The sequence below is a fragment of the Schistocerca piceifrons genome, chromosome 8 (genome assembly GCF_021461385.2).
Source record: "Schistocerca piceifrons isolate TAMUIC-IGC-003096 chromosome 8, iqSchPice1.1, whole genome shotgun sequence".
Taxonomy (NCBI): domain Eukaryota; kingdom Metazoa; phylum Arthropoda; class Insecta; order Orthoptera; family Acrididae; genus Schistocerca; species Schistocerca piceifrons.
Genome location: NC_060145.1, coordinates 6589203 through 6595202, shown reverse-complemented (window position 1 = coordinate 6595202; position 6000 = coordinate 6589203).

Sequence of the window (6000 nt, the reverse complement as noted above, 5' to 3'; positions counted from 1 at the left end):
TTGAAGCCAGATATCGTGAAATTGAGGGTTTTTATTTAAACAAACGATTAACCTGTAACTCAGAGATGACAGTAATTTACAGGCTAGTCTTGTTGGCCTATAATATGAATGCATGTCATTGCATGATTGTAGTTAACGATGATGTTTTTCAATACATATTCAATTTTTTTAATGATTTGAATAACCTGAGGATGGTTGCAGAAAGCAACTGAAACCAATCATGTTTTAATTGTATAATGAAAATTGTGGTTTAGGCATGAAAAGCTTTCACATTAAAAATTTTTATTTAATAAATTACATTAAGACGGCTATCTCCTTCCTGACATTGTCAGGCTTCACTAATTACAAGTGTTTCACATAGCCACTGTGATGGGAAGGCAGGCTTTGTCTCATCTCCTAATCAATACCTACATATGTGCGAAAATCTCATCCCTACCCCTAGCCAGAACCCAGTCCCACATGCTGTTCCTACTTTGTTGCCTAACTCACGGAACCCCCACCCCCCAAATGGCCTGACCAGTGAATTGCATATCTCTGGCTGCAACCCATCCTTCTACAGTGAACTCTACCTGTTCCAAGTTCTGTCAGTCCATAGTGTTCACCAACCTAGTCTTGCCAAACCATGGAATTCAGGCTCAAGCCTCCTCGCACTATCTTTGCTCCATCTGTAAAATAATCCTGGTCTACAATCCCAAATTCCTGCAGCACACCTTCCAGACTGAAACCCTTGATGTGATCCCCACAGAGACAATCTCTGCCCTTATGAATCAGTGCCTTCGGCCAATTATCTGCAACTTACCCTCCTATACAGGGTGCATAAGAACTACGTAAACCAAAGTTTGGTGATTTTAGATGTGAGAAAAAGAAACACTTTCTTATGTGAGACTAATGTCATAGATGCACTATTTCCCCGCTAGTGGTCTATGAGGACTAGATGCTAACAACAGAGATGGTGTTCAAACTGCCGTGTGGTGAACATTGTTTTAGAGATGAGCAGAAAATTTTGTCTGTTTACATCAATGCATAGCTGGTATTTGCATGATAATGATTGTCTAACATGCTCAAAACAACCAGGTGTTTCGCAGATAATGGCTGCAGCTTCAGCCAAATTTGCAACCAGCTCTTTTACAATGTCTGTCTCATACATCAACACTTCACCTTGCCACACAAAAAGAAAACCATAGGTCACCAGCATCTTCAATATTCACCGCAATGCAGTTTTAACAGCATATCAGATCATGTGTCAAAACCTTCATGGACCCTTAGCAGGAAAACAGTGAACCTGTGACATTTTTGCTTCATAAAAAAGGTTTTTTCTCTCCTTACGTCTAAAATATTGTATACGTAATTTTTATGACCTATATAAAAGACATTAACCAGTTCCCCACCCAACTCTCCACATTTCCTCTCCCTTTGTCACCCACAGCCATGCTCATCACTGTTTGATGCCACGTCCCTCCACAATAACATCTACAATGCCCACCATTAACATTACCTTCCCCAATGCCTGACTTGTGCTAGACCCACAACCTCCTTACTGGCAACATGACCAACTATACCCTCACAATTACCTCTCCTTTGAAGACATCATCTACAAACAAATGCCTGGTACAGCAATGGGCACTTACACGACACCATCCTATGCCCACCAATTCAAGAAACATCTAGAGGAATCCTTCCTAACCATCCAGAGTCCCAGACTCCTCCACTTGTTAGTTCGCTGATGACATCTCTGTTATCTGGACCAAGGGTGAGGGCACCCTAGCCACAATTCTCCATAATCTTGCCACCTTCTCCTCCGTTCACTTCACTTCGTCCTGCTCAGGCCAACGAGCCACCTTCCTTGATGTCTACCTCATGGATGGCTCCACGGATGTGAACCAAGGCAGTCCACATCAGACCTACCAACCACCAATAATAATTCCATTTCAACAGCTGCCACCCATTAAACATCAAGAAGTCCCTTCTACACAGCTGAGCCACTGGCAGTTGTTTCATCTGCACTAATGAGCAGTCCCTCTCCAAATAAGCCGAGGGTCTCACTGAGGCCTTCACCGACTGAAAGTAACCTCGCCATCTTGTCCAGAGGCAGATTTCCCACCACTTGTCGCCCCAGTCACCTACCATCCTCCACATACCCACTGGCCAGCCAAATTACCACTTAGAACAGGAGCAGCTCAATTGTGGTCTCTGAAAGGGTTTTGACTAACTATAACAGATCTAGATGCAAGACCCGTCCCATACATCCTGCCACCATTCCAGTCCTGTCACAGGCACTTCAAATGGTTCAAATGGCTCTGAGCACTATGGGACTCAACTGCTGTGGTTATCAGTCCCCTAGAACTTAGAACTACTTAAACCTAACTAACCTACGGACATCACACACATCCACGCCCGAGGCAGGATTCGAACCTGCGACCGTAGCAGTCCCACGGTTCCGGACTGCGCGCCTAGAACCGCGAGGCACTTCCTAACCCATCAAAGCAGGGGCATCTGTGAAAGCAGCCATGTGGTCTACAATCTTAGCTCCAATCACTTTTTTGCAGGGGCACCTGTGAAAGCAGCCATGTGATCTACAATCTTAGCTCCAACCACTGTGCAGCATTATATATGGGCATGACAAGTAACATGTGATGGCCACCACCAAACTGTGGCCAAGAGACAACTGGACCACCCAGCTGCCAAGCACACTGTACAACATGATATGCTAGACTTCAACAACTGCTACACAGCTTGTGCCATCTGTAGTCTTCCCACCAACAGCGGGTTTTATGAACTGCACATTTGGGAACTCTCCCTACAAAATATCCTTCATTCCCATAATCCAGAACATTGTCTGTAAATATCCTAACAGAGCTTCTAGCAGTATCCTCTAGGTTATCCATACATGTGAACAGTAATGGACCTTTCACACCTCTTGGGGCACTCCCAAAGTTATTTTTACATCTGATGATTTAGCCCTTTTATTTTATTTTATTTTGAGTTCCATCTGCTGTGGAATTCTGAATCCAGTCCCAAAGCTGTTATGAGGCTTGGTAAGCTCATATTTTGTTCACTAAGCAGCAGTGTGGAACCGTGCTTAATCACTTCCAGAAACCAAGAAATACATCAACTTGAGTGCCACTGCCCAGATCTGATGGCAAACAGAATGAACCAAGATTCATAAGATTCCTCCTTGTTGATTCCTGCAGAGGAAATTTTCATTTTCTGTACAATAAAATGAGTTCCATAATTCTGGCAGACTGGCATCAGCAATATAGGCAGATAATTATGTGCATTGCTCAGATGACCCTTTGAGAAAACAGGGATGATCACTTTATATTCTTCATTGTTCCAGCAACATAAATTGTCAGAAGTGGAGCAAGCATTCTACCACTTTCAGTAGTCTGCCAGTCATCTTCCACTTTGGTGTCCAAGTGACTGCATGGGTCCTGTAATACCCAAGCTTTGAAAATATACTCAACTTTTCCTACTCACTCCTTTAGAACACACCATTATATTATTGTTACTATTATTAACACCTTTAGTTCCTCCTAAAGGTTCTTACTCAACATACAGTTTAATACATAGCTCAGCTGTTTCTTCAGTTATCAGCTGTAAACTTAAAGTTTGTTGCGTAAGAGTCTTAAAAGAGACAAGTTGTGGATTATGGGTACCTGACCTGCTGAATAATCAGATGTGGAACTTAAAGATCATTTATTGACAGTTAGTACACACACTGAAATAATCTCCAAGTTACTCAGTTCACTGTAGAACACTTTCAAAACGTTTTGTATTGTTATAGACATCTGTACTGAACAAAAGCCTCTCCATGTGTGCACCGAGTCTTTCCAATTTAATCATTTTTTTCGATGTTGCACACAGCACACATTGGGAAAAAATCTTATAGAGGCAGAGGTATACAACTGATTCCTCAATACTTTTATCCTTTGGAGTGGAAAACTTCATACTGTGGATTCCTAGAACAACGTGTCTTGTCAAAGCTGGTCTCAAAATACCAGCTTTAAAAAATTGTATGCACTATCAGTATTGTAGTAGCAAAATCAATCTTTTGTTAGTTTCAGGGTTGGCTTAAGAGCAATCATGGAACAAGAATTACTCACTACCAGAACAATAAGATTGATATTCTCATAATTAATACTAGATTTGTGGGTCTGCCACACTGGCTAGTGGTCAGTGCATCTGACTGCCACGCAGCAGATCTGGGTTCGATTCCTGGCCATGTTGCAAGATTTTCTTCACTTGGGGACTAGGTTCTGTGTTATAATCGTCGTCGTCACCACCACTACCACCACCAATACCTATACATAGGTCGCCCAATTTGGCGTCAACTGAAAAGACTTGCAACTCTGTAGCCAAACATCCCCAGGTGGGGACTCCCAGCCATCAATACCATACAATCATTTCATATCATTCCATTCACTATATTTATGAAGAGTAATAAGGTGTGGCTCAAACCAGTCGTATGAGTTGCATCTATTAATATACTGAAGAGAAAACCCAATTGAGAACACTAAAATTACGAGACACTATGGCTGGCCATTACTTACCTTCAGGTGCCACCTGTTATTCTGCACACCGCTGTATTTAATTATTGCATACACACAATTTAAAATCATGAAAGAAGGTTGTGTATGTGGAAGGGGTCTGGAGACCCTAGAGGTTTCAGATGGATTATACAATAGTAAGAGAGTGATGTTAAAAGCAGACCTTAAAACTGGAAAACATTTGCAGAGGCAGATGTGGGCACTATCACAGTTTACTGGTTATGACCTTGTAACACATAAAAGGCAGGTAAAATACCTTCTGCACCATCCAAAATTTTTGCTGTTTAATATCTGTTAATAACTTGCACTGTACTTTTGATTCTGAAGCCGTAAGCTGTATTACAGAAACTATATTTAATACGTAATCAATGTACTAGTGTATTTATTTTTGACTGTATATAACTGATTGTAATTACAATGAAAATATTGTGAATTGCTGGGTAACAGCCAAGGGGACTTTATTGAAATGTATGAGTAGCAATGATGAAATGGTAGTAGTTACGCCATTTTTTATTTGAGTATGGACGGTCCCTGTCGCGTTGTGAGCAGAGAGGAAACACGGTAGCTCGAGTCATGAAAGAGTGCAGAAGTGTTTGTTAGGCACTCCCACTGCTGCAGAGTGCAGCTACACTCGCACCAATGTACACACACCTGACTGGTTAGCCCCCCAAGTATCGAGGGCACGGTAGGAGTGGACAGGCAGGGGAAGCTGCAATTCCAACTATTGCCTGTCCCGTAACAATACGTGGCTCTGGAGACGACTCGGAGTTCTTCTCATCGAACAGTAGCAGCATCCACAACAGCAGCACAGCATTGTCATCGGCTACTTTCTTCGTCGTCCGCACAGCTACAACATCGTAAGACTGTTAACTGACAAATACAGTAATGTAGGAGTTTTGCCCATTAATATTTCTTTCACAAAGTATGAATAACTTGAATAACAACTTGCAATAGTTAAAACTTGTAGGGCACCCGTGTTGTCATTGTCCTCAGACACTATTACCGAACAGAGTCCCTTTACTGTCCATGCAACCACCAAGTGTCATAAGAATATGAAAGTGATTAACTATTTATTGCCAGGAAGTTTCAGTCTAAATTTTCTGCCACAGTAACTGTTTATTCTTGTATTGCATAACAGAGGCTACTTAGGAAAGTAAAATTTCACTGGCAAAATTAATAACTACAGATAAAGCACAAATGAAGTGTGCGCAATTTCATTTACTCTGTATTTAGCTTGGCGAGTGACTTCTGCTGGCTTGGTATGTGTTTTATAGTCGATATTTTAAAAGTAAAACCAATTGATCATTTGCTTAAAGTAAATTTAGTTTAATCTTTCAATAATCAAAAGTAAATTGCTTGCCTCTTCCTAAATTTTGCATTACGTTACACTGAGGTTATTGAATGTAATTTTTTTATGTAACAAAGTTTAAGTTAAGCCAGTCATTTATTTAAC